The sequence below is a fragment of the Trachinotus anak genome, unplaced genomic scaffold (assembly GCF_046630095.1).
Source record: "Trachinotus anak isolate AG129_WGS33_773 ecotype Australia unplaced genomic scaffold, CSIRO_AGI_Tana_v1 ptg000004l, whole genome shotgun sequence".
NCBI classification, from domain to species: Eukaryota; Metazoa; Chordata; class Actinopteri; order Carangiformes; family Carangidae; genus Trachinotus; species Trachinotus anak.
The window spans coordinates 6,271,673-6,286,356 of NW_027273855.1; the positions used below are offsets into that span (position 1 = coordinate 6,271,673).

Genomic DNA, 14,684 nt, shown 5'->3' on the forward strand with positions numbered 1-14,684 from the left:
CTGGATTAATCACAGTGACTGACTGAAGGAAATCAATGAGCTAAATGCTAACACTTTGGCCGGGACACAGACAGACAAACTGGTCTGTTAGCAGAGGCCAAGAGGTGACGCTTTTGCTCCACATGGACAGTTGTACTGCAGGCCAAAAAGAAAGACAGTGATCTGTGTGTGTGTGTGTTTCTGTAGCCGGCACTCTTTCCTGTGGATACTGGCTTTGCCGTGACAACAGTCATGGAAAGATATTTTGGAAGGTGAAATGTGCATAGGCTGAATATTGAAGATTGATGCCGTCTTCACTTCTTCATTTTCTTCATCTTGTCCTGTTCTGACCGTTGACTGACAGAGGATATTGGTGTGATGTTCTCCCAGCTGCTTTACACACACACACACACACACACACACACACACACACACACACACACACACACACACACACACACACACACACACACACACACACACACACACACACACACACACAAATGAATACACACAAAATGATTTTATCCCATTTTCCCCTCCAATCCCCAGCCCACTTTAACTCTATGTTGTTGTTCCTCCTCTCTTCCTACTCTCATTTTTTTTCATGTAAATTGCTTCTATAGCATGACATAAATAACATTATGCTGTACCTGTAGGATTTTGGTCCCTGCACCTCTCTTCAGTCCTTTCTCTTTATCTCATTTCACTTCAATTCTGGCATTGGCATCAAAGCAGACGACTGTGACATCGATGAAATCTAGCAGCAAATGAGGAACTATTATGAACATCTAACTAATATCAACTGAAAATCTATGATAAAATCAATCTTCTTTAGCTGATGTTTAAACGTCTTTACCTCTTTGTGTTGTTCCTTCTCAAACCTGTTTTTACCAACCTGTTTTACTCTCCGGCTTTTCTTCTAGCTCCTTATCTACCCCTTTCTCTCTCTCCTCCCATGTGTGAAGTGTTATTCCTATCGACAGAGGGACATAATTTGTCAGTGTCTTCCAAAACTGACAAAATTATCAAAATGATTGATTTTTTTGATCAACCACTGCTGTGATTAAGGTTTAGTCATGAAACAAACTAAGTTAAACAATCTTTGAGATCTCCATTTCATTATCTTAGGCGACACCAATGGTGATACATGGTAATCGTAGGTTTGTTTTTGAACCTCACTTGTGGGTTTCATCACCAAGGAGTTTTATATAATTTCATCAGGTTTTCATGGGCTCAATCACTATTGTGTTACCTCATAGATAGTGACTTAAAAGAGGCACTTATTTAAATGACAATCTTTGTGTTTGTGTTAAAACAAGACTAAGATTCTAGAGCCATGCTAGTGGCTCCTGAAGACGTTTAGCAGATATAATAGCTGTGTCCCAATTCAGGGGCCGTGTCCTCCAGAGGACGCAGCCTTTGGCGGACTGCGTAGACAATGAAGGCCGACTTGAAATGGAACAGTCTGGTCTGATTTCTTACTTATGCTCAGCTTTTGTTGCGCCGTGTGACACAATTGGTCTTCAAATGCAGCCATCGAAGGATGCGGGCCCTGAAGTGAGACACAGCTAATGTTTCCCAAGGTTGCGATCTTTGTTTAGCATGTCAGCATGCTAACTCTTGCTAAACTAGCACTAACCATAATGAGGCTGATGGGAATGCTAGTTTTGCAGGTGTTTTAACCTGATGATGGTGCTACATTAGCAGTCAGGGTTCAAAGTTATTACAGTTTATCCTCTGTAGACCAGAATGTCTGTACCAAATTCTAAAGGGAAGGACTGACTGACTGGAAGAATTGGCGCTAGCACCCGTAGAGCCACGACATTAGCATTGCTAAAAACATCTTGGCTTAAACAGTAATAATAGATTTTGACCACCTGAGGGCAGTGCAACATTCAGTTTATCAGACCATTTCACTAAAAGCAGCTGCATCAGAAAACAAGGTTGATGAAAATGGCCAGATTGAAACAAACGATGAAGTTACAGGTAATGTTACAACCAAAAGTCAGCTGAATGAAGCCAAAACAATCCATGAAGCTGATGGGTAGTGCAGGGTTGGATAAGTATTATCAGTAGGTTTGTCTCCAATTGACCTTTGTCACGTACAGTACATGTAGTCATTTTATCCATTCCTTATAAAAGTGCAGCTATAAGGTTAGAAAAGCTTCATGATCGTGGCTAAAATGAAACCAGCCATAACTGTTGTAGCAGATTAGGAATAAACTGAGAAGTTACACACTTTGTATGATCTTGTTTTTTCCCAACCTCCTCCCTAACAGATTTTGCAGCACTGCAATATCTCTGTTCTTCCACCTTTGCCTCTGAGAGTCAACAGTGATTATTCACATGACCATAAGAGGTCCTTGTCAGGTAAACGTACACATAAATTGCTTTAGGCATTTGAAAAAAACAACTAATGCGTCTGCTTTTCTGGTGAAGACAGTCTCCTTAATTTGTTCTGCAGCATCCTTGTCTTTGTTTCCTCTCTAAGTTTGTTTATATCTCTTCTCCTTCTCTCCTTTTTTTTCATTTTCCTATGCATTCTTTTCTCTTTTATCTCCTCTTTCTCATTTTATCTCGCATCTTCTTTTTGTACCACTCCGACATCCTCTTCTTCCATTTCCCTGCCTTTTCTCCTTGTCATTCTTTTTCACTCTCCAGAAACCCCTCTTTTTCCTACTCTTCCTCACTCTTTTCCCATCCTTCCTCTTTCAATTTAGCCCTCTTTGAGGCTTCTCTGCTCTTATTTTGTTTCCTCTCCCTCTCTTTCTCTCTCATTCTGCTTGCCATACAACCTCAGCCTCCTTCTCCTCCACCTCTCTTTTGTATGTATCTCTTATTGATACCCCCTCCTTCTTCTGCCCCCCCCCCCCCCCCCCCCCCATCCCTCCATTTCTGGGTCTCACCAGTCGTTTACGCCTCCTCAGTGAGTGCTATTACAGCATCACTTTGCATTTAGATAACCATCGCCTCGCCACCCCAAATTGGTCCAGAGCAGAAGGAGGGGGATAAGAGAGGGGGAGAGGGAGGAGGAGAAAGAAAGCGAGGAGGAGGAGGAATAGGAAGAGGAGGAGGTGATATAGAGGTTCAAGCCGAATCCTTCCCAGAGAAATAATTGCAGATGTTGGAGCCCCTGCAAACGGTGACACACAGGGAAATTTTAGAGGAAATACAGACCAGCAATTTCACCACCAGCAATTATGATCAACAGCATTTTTTCCATTACACTTTCATTTTGCCGCTCCCCTGCTGTGTCATCCACACACATTTATTTTGTCCCAGAATTCCCTGCCTTCCCCAGCCCTAGTGCCAGAATGAGTTGCATTCTAGTATTTGTATCATGACAACTGCTCTTCTTTTCAAAGCCAAGGAGCCTGAACTGTGGGAGCCCTGAAACCTAGAAAAATTCAATTTAATGCTTTATCTTGTGTCCTGGTAAAAGTGCTGTTGGTCACATTGTGAGAGACCTGGTGCACATCAACAGTACCGTGCTTTCTCTTCTTTGCTTATTCTCATGAGACAATTTTGTGTGGATGCAACACAAGCAACATTAAGCAACATCCATCAGTTTGCGCAGCTGCAGTTACAATACTATCACTAAATTCCTTCCAGTTGAAGTTTCCAAATGAGGTGTTTATGGTAACACTGAATCAAGTGATCAAGTGGTGAAGTTCGTTTATGTGCATCAAAGCGTGTAATTGGAATAAATGTTGAGGAAAATGTCTTAAACTGATGTTATTTAAACTGAGTGAATCAAAGTATTTGCAACTCAACAGCAGTATGTCATTCCTTTTCTCATTAAAGGAAAAATCTGCTCTAAAACACAAAAACTTTGCAGAGCTTTGCATAAAAGCGTCTCCCAAATGTATAAATGTAATGCAATGTAACAGCTCTTGATGATGCACCTTGCAGTCAAGATCGTTCAGTAAGGTATTGATGACTTTATAAGACAGCTGTAACATGCTGTAAATGACACTGTCATAGACTAAATATAGTTTTCAGATGAAGGTTTAAGGAAGAAAAGGAACTCTGACATTCTAATTACTAAAATATACATTGCCTGAAGTACAAAGAACATATTAGCCAGAGGATATCATTTCTGTGTGTGTGTGTGTGTGTGTGTGTGTGTGTGTGTGTGTGTGTGTGTGTGTGTGTGTGTGTGTGTGTGTGTCTGTGTGTGTGTGTGTGCGCGTGTGTGCGGGAAGGCATGTGTGGGAAGGTTTGTGATTTGCTTTGTGACACTCCGATCTGCCTCTGTTGTTTAATCACTGATGGAAGAATGGGGTTTTCATCCACATCCATGCGTTGTCCTTTTCCTGATGGCCGTCAACGTCATCAACCTCAGATGAAATGTAAATGTTGGCTATAGAATCTAAGATGATGAAGGTTACACAGTAGTTGTGAGCTCTCTCTCTCTCACCTTATACCTTATACCTTTCAAAATTAAGAACCCTCTTCTTAATTTAGCACAACAATATACACACTATTAAACCTTTTTTTGAAGGTAATGATGAGTGGCACAGACTCACTTTGTTCTAGACAAGATGAGGAACAAAACAAACAGGAACATACAAGCATCTATTCAGCCTCACAGAGCACCTAAGATGAAATTCCGCAGGAGAAATCCTTTCAAACCCTGTTTTTACTGATGTGTGGAGGATTGAGACAGTTTGCACCCATAAGTCATCAAACGTCATCTTAACCTTACAGAATACAGTCTCTATTGAGTAAAATAAAAACTGTTATTGTGAGGAATGAAACACTCTCACAATAACAGTTTTTGGCAGTGAGCAATCACCTCTCATGTATGACAATTTGACATAATATTAAGAATGAATATGAGTCAGAAGAAATGTGCTGCACCAGGGAACATACTGTAAGGAGCTAGAGTGGAAAGGAAACAAACAGAAGCTGTAATGCTGCAGAGGAACAGTATCTTTAGTCCAGCTCTGTTTCTCTGCTGTCTTGGAAACAAACAATGTGAACAAAAGCCTGTCACCTTGTTCTCTCTGTGGCTGTTATTCATTGGGCCTCTCGCTCACAGATGTACAGTTTCAAAGGTTGAAAGCTCCTAGTTAGCCGTAGCATTAGCAGCCTCCCCTGCTGTTCATCACTGGCCGGGCTGTAATTATAGACGCATCCAGGAGAGACAAAAGGAGGAAGCTGGAAAGAAGTCTGGCCTTTTAGCCCAGTGTGTGTCTGTGTGTGTATGTGTGGTTACACCTGTGTAGTGTGCATCATGTGTGCAATTGAGATCAAGCAGGGAGATCAAGAGTCCCCCACCACCCACTCTCTCTTTTTCTCTTCCCCTCGATCTTTGTTTGCCTCCATCTTTTCTCTTTCTGTCTCTCCTTCCCCTCCTTCTCACACGTCTCTTTTCCCATCTACTTCCCTTCTCTTTCTCGCTGTAACTGCTGCTCTATTTGCTCTCAGAGTTGAGTCTAACATCAGAGGGATGGCTCTGATTTTTGTCACTGATCAAAAAATAAAAAAAATAACATGGAAAGAAATTGGGTAAGTAAAACAAAACAAACTTAGACCAAAAAGGAAAAAAAGAATAAAGAAGGAAATTTGCCAGATCTCAACAAATGCACACAGAGACCCCAACTCTTAAACACAAAAGTTAAGAGAGTTAATTTGATTTGTGTCTAAAAGCAAGAAAAAAGGACAAAAACAGTGAGTTATTTTTAATACCTAATTAGCTTCTTTTTCAGGCGGCTCTCTGTGGAGATTTAATTATGATTTGGCATCAGCCAGCGTTTATGGGATGAAATGGACGTTGTTGATCAAGGCTCTGTTGGAAGGTGGTAGAGATGGAGGGAGATACAAGCAAACCAGAAAATGAGAGAGAGGGAGATTGTGGTGCTGGAAACACATTTTCATTCACACCGTGAACAGCTACATGCTGACAGGCAGCACACACCAAGACCCTCGTTGGAAGAGGAGCCATTTTGCTTGCTTCAGTATTTGCACTTAAAAAGTCACAAGCAGCAACATAAATGTCTGTTTTGCTGCTTTCTTTTCTTAGTTGATGTAATGATTCAGCTTGTGGTAGCTCATGAAAGTTTTTCCATTTCCTGTCAAGCACTGAATATCTGCTCTTATGGAGCTTTTAAGCATCTTTCTGCTCATTCTTTTGTTTTTTTTATAACCCACAAGTATTTTGGTTGAGTCCCACCACTCTCCCCAGTTTTGTCTCAGCAGCAGCAAGTCGATGATTTTAGCAGAAAAGTGCACTAAACAGCTGGCAAAGTCAGTGACGATCTGGTGGATATAGAGGAGCATTTAGCTCCTACACAGCCGCATATTGGCTGGATATGAAGAGTGAACATTGCGTTGTTGCATACTAAGTACTAATACTAAGAAGTAACACAAGGTCATGTACTGTTTTTATTCAGCTCTTTTCACATTATTGGCACAATACAGTGTTATCGTGCAAGGACTTGGAGTTATAAAATGTTCACCAGGTGCAGTACATAGTTTTCCCTTGCAGGTAAAGCATAAATATGAATGTCAGGGGTGCAGTGGCAAACCATTGTACCCCAAGGCTACATACAGTTACTTACATGAAGATGTTGTCCTGTCTGTTCTGCTCTTCATCCACTTTTATTTCATTTTCATAAAAAAGTTGAAGGTGATACCTGATATTTTCAGCAATGTTAATTCACTATCATTTTTATTCAGTAGTGTAATGGTAAATACATATATAGTAGTGTACTTCAATCAGTGGTCATGAAAAGGCAAGCAAAAATATGGGCATACTGTATCTCCCTTTTTCCTTGTCCTAATTCTAATAATTCACCAGAAATTAAACCATGCCCACCAATGAACCATGCAACTTTAACTTTCAGATGAATCCTGCCAATAGCACAAATCTTAAAAGATTTAATATAATGTTGATTATCACGGATAAAGATTCCAGCAGTACAAGCAGAACCTGGCACATGAGGATGACTGGGATGTTTCTAGGACAAGAAATGTACTCTGGGACCGGCAGTGCCACATCAAGCCACGTAAGACAATGGGAGTAAGCGGAAAGGATGTTCACACAAACACACACATGCACATATGCATGCACACATACAGTAATCTGAGCGGCAGAGTATCATCTGCGTAATCACATCCTCTGCCTCAGTGTGGAGAGGAAGAACCTGACACCTCATCTCCCTGTATGAAAACTCCCTAGTCATCACTAATATGGGCAGGAATATCAACATTTAATATGCACAAGGGGACCGCAAAGGTCACAGCAGGGGCCCGGGATGAAGAAATACTGCGTAAATTCTTGAAGTTGCACAAAAGCGATGAGGTTTGAACACATATCCTCCTTTATTAAAGTTCACTTTTCTTTTCTCTCCTCTCCCCAAATCTCTGGCTGTATTTATAGTGTTATATCCATAATACAGTGAATTAAGGATAATACTCACACTGCAAATACAACTAAAGTTGTTTGTTGTGTGTTTGAACTCAGCCACTACTATACTAAATCATATTTAACATTTCTAATAACTACATTCCAAAGTTTATCATAAGCTCTAACATTGTTTTTTAATCTTCAAGCTATTCATTGAATTCACTTTAGTTTTGTTTACCATGGAAATTAATTTACGCATGATTAAAAACCTTTTCCATTTGTAAAATCTCGCTGACAATGCATCTAGGTTGGGTCCAACATCTGAATATTGACAATAGACCTTTTTCACAGCAGACGTTTTGACTTGGAAGGAAAAGTACAGATGTTACACATTAATAACAATGGCTCCATTCTACTCAAGTGTCCCAGTAAGTCATGACAGTATGACAGTGAGCCAACATGCACAATACCAGCACCCTGAAACTTATTTTTTACGACTGCGCCTTTCTCACCATGATGTGTTGAAAGAGGCCTATCTGCAAAATCCAATGGAAATCCAAAAGAAAGAGCAAATAAACATGGGTCTGACAGGAGGGGTTGTGTGAGTTAGTTGCATTAAAATGTTTGCTTGTAGTATCTAATTGTCAAATGTCAAAGCCTCCTTGAATGCACCAGCCAGGTGCATTGTCCAAACAGCCTCTGCTAGCTACAGTGTTGTTATGTCTCTACCTGGACTGTTGTAAATCCCTCAAAGGTATGCTATGTTTTGGAAAATGGTCAAAAGCAGTTGCATCGGGGAAACAGTAAATGTATGTGACTTTGTGTGCACGACACAACAAGAAAGTACAAAGTATCCTCATACAAGAACAAAATATGCTGTCAACTCAAAACAAAGAGCTAAAAGAGGCTAAAAGACTCTGTGGAGGTGCAGAGTTGGGTGATGATTTGCTGTAGGTTCCCTTCACATTTGATTCACTGTATGAAAATATGGGTTCATGTAACATGTAAACCAAAATAAGCTTACCACTGCATCAGCAGTCATCTGAAAAACACCCAGGAAAAAGTGAACATGTCAACCTTCACAGATGGACATGGTCCTTTTCTGGGCCACACGGACAGTCATTGTTTGTTTATTTGACTGCTGATAGGCATTTTCCACAGAAACCTTGGCTGCTGTGGAAAAGACCCACTGAAACATGAGGGTCACAACGGTAGTGAGATGCATCCCATGTCCCAGTCTAATTAGCACTGTCAGTGTATGTTCTTTTTACTTGCTCTAAAAGGATCAAAGTAACGTCTGTTCAGCTTTTCCAATTATTATTCAAGCAACTTTTCAGTAAAGAAAAGGTTGATGCTTTTGAGCGAAAATCTGCTCCAATGTAGCTCAAATAACACAAGGTCAATGCTGCTGATAAAAATGATTTGTCAAGTTTCTGGGGAGCAGTGGATGTTTTAACAGGCACACACACACACACACACACACACACACACACACACACACACACACACACACACACACACACACACACACACACAGTGCAGACTGATGAACAGAAATGAATGCAATATACAATACATGAGCTACAATATATGCTGTGAATGAATCACAAGAACAAAACCCCCATAAGAAACACATTAAAGAAGGTAAGCGCGCGCGCACACACATACACATACACACAGCAGGGGAGACATGAACAGAGCAGTGGCACTCTGCATGCATCATATGATGACAGGAACAATCGGTCAAGCTGAACAAGAGAAGCCTTTTATCAAGAACATATCAAAGAATCGAATTCCAGTAAAACAACCTTTATCTTTTCATTTATGAGCATCAACCAGACAACAGGAGCATCAGAACACCGGGTACCACAGCCTGTGCCGGGTCCAATGCTGCCACCTATGCGCGTCATGGAGCGGTGCGTAAGGCGCTCCGCTGTAACGCGGTTACGCAGCCAGGGGGCGCACTCCTGTCGCTAACCTCTCTCTCCCCCTCTCTCTCTCTCTCTCTCTCTCTCTCTCTCCCTCACACACACACACTCTCTACCAGGGGATGCCCGAGTCTAACCGCAGCTCTGCTTTCATTCATGCTGAGCGCTGCTCTCCTGTGCGCACAGAACTGCAGAGCTGAGCTTTGGAACCGGTGCTGGTGCTGCTGCTGTCTGACAAGCCCGCCGGGAATAGAAATGTCTTCTGCTGCAACTCCTCCATCCTAATAACATGCCCAACAGGACGCACGCAAAGGACGGTTTGATCAGTAAGTACGGTCAAACTTTTTGTGGTTGTTCATCATCTTTCTACTCGTCTTGGAGCTTTTTTTCCCCCCTACATCCGAAATGTTGGTGACATTCCTCTGCTTTTCCGACCCCGTCCTCTTTCCTCTCCTTGTCCTCCTTCATACCTTCCGCCGATGTCTCTCTCCCCTTATCGTTCTTAACAAGAGCACACATGGACCCGCTTGTGCTGCAGGAGATAACAGGTTTTGTGTAGTTTCATGTTTGCGCTTCGAAACGTCGCACGGTTTGTGTTGCGCGCCCGGGGGGAGAAGCAACCAGACGCGCGCCGAGGTTGCGGATGGACTATCTCTGAAATGAAATGACTGAACACCCCCCCCCCCCCCTTTTTTTTTTTTTTTTTTCTTTCTCGTGGAATTGGTCAAGTTGTGGTGAAGGTGCAGGATTGTTTGACTTCGCTGGGAAGGAACTGCGGATTTGGGATGCAAAGTGGCAACACGGATAGGCTGTTAGTGCGAGCCCCGCTGGGTGCTTTATGTCCCACATGCCCGAGCTTTAATGTTTATATGGCACATCTCAGATCACAGGACTGTTACAGGAAGATTGTCGCAATATAATAGTGATGCCAGTAGACGTCCTTAGTCTCTTAGATTTGCTATAAACCCTCAGCTGAGCACCACAGGCAAACAAGCCCTTTAGAATATTAGTGGAGTTTTGCATTTGTAGCTGTTGTGGTTTATTGGGATGACTCTGTGGTGAGAATGAGGAGTGAACCCAGTGTGAACGTGAACATGGTTGCATCTGCGCACACGCACCCAACTTGGAGACACACTGTGCGTCCACTGAGCGCGTGCATGTGGGCATATATAATTGTGTGTGTGTGTGTGTGTGTGTGTGTGTGCGTGCGCGCGCGTGTACCTGTGCGTGTGTGTGTGGATATCTACAAGTTTGTCCGTGGATGCAGCTGTGTGCCTGTTTGAATGTGTGTGTGTGTGTGTGTGTGTGTAGTGTTTGACCTGTGAGGGCTTGAGGCTGTTTTTTTACAAGGATGTGCAGATGTGCAGGTGTGTATGTGTGTGTGCGTGCATGTGTGTCTCACACACGCAGCATCATCATTTTGGAGTCGCATCAACGTGCTTTGACAGTTTTGTGTCACCTTATGAATTTTTGACTTGAAATGCGTAGGTGAGGCAGACGGGCTGATTTTGAGAGACTACGGGCGCCAAGACACTGCTTTGGCTGCCAAGTGCATAGAAAAAAATCTGTTTAGGTTGTGTGTGTGTGTGTGTGTGTGCGTGTGTGTGTGTGTGTGTGTGTGCGAGAGAAAGAGAGAGAGAGTCTTCTCTGAACCTCCTCTCATCTCCTTTTCTCTTCCTTCTTATCTCACTCGGGGGTGAACTTGTGAGGATGAGTGTGTGTGTGTGTGTGTGTGTGTGTGTGTGTGTGTGTGTGTGAGAGAGAGAGACAGAGAGATGATGTGGGAGCTATATGGAGGAGATGCAAAGAGATGTGTGGGGAAGAAAGACTTCTTCCCCTCTCTCTTAAATGTGTATGTGTGTGTGTGTGTGTGTGTGTGTATGCGTGTGTGTGTGTCATAATTTGCCTGTGCTGGGACGCATTGATAAGCCAGAAACCCTGAACATCACCTCCACTTTGGGGCTGAGGCGTGACATCCAAAGTGACTGCGTGCATGGTTATAGTGACATAATGACTGTGGAACATATAACTTCCTGTAACCCCCGCAGACACACAGTGTTTTTAGAGGTTTTAGCCTGAAATGAGTCAGAATCCGTCTCCGACGACAGCGGTGCAGCATGTGCTCTGAGCTGCCTGTAACCTAATTACCTAGTTTATTCTTGGAGTCTTTTATTATTAATTTGTTCTTAGAGGAGATCATCCTTTTCTTTCCGCTCTCTATGTATCCACCTTTCTATGTACTATAGACATTCTGTGTGTGCTGTAACCACTGTTCAGTCATATTTAAAGAGACTTCTATAATGACACTTCCCATGTGAAACGAGTGTCTCTGGTGTTCAGTCACATATTTAAAGCAGCACAATAATACTTTCTCGCTTTTGTTTTTCAAACATCCTAAAAGTACGACTACACTCATGTCTGAGGGGACTGATAGTGTGTTTATAGCACCCTTTATCAATAATGAATCGTCTGTTGGTACATCGGGAATTTTTTATTACATTTGTATGCGATTACGTTGGTGAACAGGCTCATTCTCTGTTCACGGACACAGCTTCCTTTACTGTTGACTGAGTCTGTTCTATGTGGAGCTTCCTTGACATTGAGTTTTATGAGCCACATTATAAATGAGAGTGGACTCAGCACGCTCACCACCTTGCCCAGCGGGGATCCATTGTGTTTGGGCCAAAGCATCAAGCGCCACAGGGATTGTGTGTGTGTATGTGCGTGTGTGCGCGCGCGTGTGTGGGAGGTCAGGTGGGTGGGGTGTTGGAGCTGTGTCTGCGCTCCCGGCCGTCAGTGGCTCAGACCCCAGCGGAGATGAGAGCCACAGACGATCGACAGTGCACCCCGTGGTCTGTCTGCGTCTGGGCGCCACATACCTCAAGTGCTTGTAATAAATAAACCAGGGAGGAGAGGTGGAAATAGAGTCATAATAGAGAATAAAGCTGATTGCTGAAGCTGTTTTAACTGTTTCACTTTGAGAAACACCCAGAGGACGGATGTGTTATCATAACACGTGCATAGGATGTGATGAACGTGGCATTTAGCTCATAGTTTTTATGCGCCGTGCCTTCGGAGTCTCTATTTAAATGGTGTATGGGCGGCCCCAGTGGGAGCCAAAGCACCAGCGCAGCAGTGTTAGAGCCACGCTCTCTCCTATTGAGCTGCAGATGACCAGACTGCCAAATTAGCTGATATTAAATGACAAAATACCAGTTAGAATCCCACATACTGTACAACATGAGGTGTTTTAAATGCTTTTGGAGGACAATTTGTCTGATGTGCTCAGACCAGCATGTAAATGAGATAACAGAGAGACAGGTGTCTTCGAATTAAAATGTGACAGATGTGATATGATAGCACCATGTAAGATTCACCAGTGAAAACTGCACTTGGTTACATCCTCGATTTGAACCAAAAGATGAGGTGTGAGGTGTTGATAGAGTTTTCTCTCCCTCTGCCGCTTCATCTTTCTCCCTTCAGTCTTTTCAATAAGTGAAGATTCATTTTAAAAGATAATGTTGCAACAGTCCTCTTCAAATGTACGTCCAAGTAGATTGGAGAAAGGACAGGATTCCCCTGGAGTCCTGGAGTCACTTGCAGTGGTGGAGTAAAGTCAGCATGTGGAAAACTCTCAGATGAATCTGCCAGAACAATGTGAGGATCACGGTGGTGATGGGGGAAGTAGTGGGTCGCCCAGTAGCAGGTCTGAAAGTCAGAATGTCACAATGATTTTTAAAGAGCAGCATCTAGCAAGTGATTAGCTGCAACAATGCCGGCAAAAAGCTGATTGGATGATGGGAGAATTTGTGAGGGAGAGGACCTCAGAGAGGGGAACAAAGCACAATAATAGCAGAAGAAATGGCTGTAATAATAGAAGGGCTTTGTATTTTATAATCAGAGGAGAATCCATGAAACCTGTTTTGTGAATGTACAAGAAGACAGTAGGAGTATTTTGTGAATATATGGACACCTTGTAATTGCCTTGTTTTATGTTATATGAAATATAATCCTCATGGTGACAAGATATGAAAAACATAATTAACATAAAAAGCTCTTCACCTCATATATAAAGTATATTCTCTTGTTGTATTGACTTCAACTACAGTGCTATACTATAGGACATGAACCAGTTTGTCTTATTTTTCTCTTCATTTTCTGATCAGCCAGTGACAGAGCGCTCACAGCGACCAGTTTCTGTCAGAACAAAACAGACAGAGGATGAAACAGAGAAAGAGAGGAAGGGAGCAAAATAAAAAGAGAGAGAGAGAGAGAGATGGAGAGAGGCGATGGAGCTTTTAAGTTCTCGGCATCTTTTTGATGCAGCCTCCACAGTGAAAGGCCACAGCAGATCAAACAGGGCAGGCAGATTGAAATAGTTTCTCTTGTAAGGGGAAGAGTCGATCCGACGCTGCACAGATGTCAGAGGTAACCCGCCAGACGAAGGTACCAGCCAGTTTAACACGCTCCCTGATTGCAAACACTTGCTTCCCAAGTTCAAAATAGGACTTGCGAGGAGCTTAATTGTTGTTAGCAACCACGTACAGGGTTTGTCAAGTGAGACGAGTGGCATGTGGGTGGGTGGGGAAGTTATTTCCTATCCTAGTGTGAGCAAGGATAATTCTGCCGTTGTTTTGTCAGCAATTAAAAGAATTTTAGCAGCCCATTTTCCTCTGCTGCTGCAGACCATACAGCTTGTGTTCACCGTCCCAAATGGCCAATTTCTTCCTTTATGTTCTGTGCTGTCTGAACAGATGAGGCAGCAAAATAGTCAGAGAGTGTGTGTGTGTGTGTGTGTGTGCACGCACGTATATGTGTGTGTGCGGGTATGTGCATGCGCGACTCTCGATTTGTAACTGAATACTGAACTTGTCTGCATTTCCTGTTCTTCTGCAACATTAGTCCAATCAGCACATCCCCATATTTGTGACACACACACACACACACACACACACACACACACACACACACACACACACTCACACACACACACACACACGGACATCCTCCCTTTACCCTCCTTCTCTCCTTGTATATATTTAGTGCTGCGCCAAGGTCAAAGGGGGGGGGGGGGGGATGCTAAAAAGGAGCAAAGGGGGAAAGTACGCAGAGGGAAGGATAGGGCAGTACAGCAAGACCATGACATCATACCCTGTGCACCTTTTTTGAAGAACAATGCCAGCTGTCATGTTCTCCTCACAACTCTCAAACTGGGCCTGAAAGCACAAGGAAAGTTTTTCCCATACAAGCTAAAAGAACATGTTCAAGTACTATACTGAATGGGTTTCTGAGATGGAAAAGGTTTTTTTTCTGTCTTGTTCATGCGGAATTCTCCCCCTGGTGAGCCCATGTAAAGCTGTTTGAGGTGAAAAGTCAATGTTAAAGTCCTTTACAGTCTAAAAGGGAGGAATCTGTTGGAC

General features: G+C 42.8%; 1 protein-coding gene across 3 annotated transcripts in view; it reads left to right on the plus strand.

Annotated features, from left to right (window-relative positions):
- LOC139620197 (plexin-A1-like) overlaps positions 1–14,684 on the plus strand; it is a 295,422-nt gene that overhangs the window by 18,034 nt on the left and 262,704 nt on the right. For all 3 annotated transcript variants that reach the window (XR_011690764.1, XR_011690765.1, XM_071475509.1), the window contains exon 2: positions 9,384–9,590. The gene's annotated coding sequence lies outside the window, so the exon portion shown is untranslated. The remainder of the gene's footprint in view (positions 1–9,383; positions 9,591–14,684) is intronic.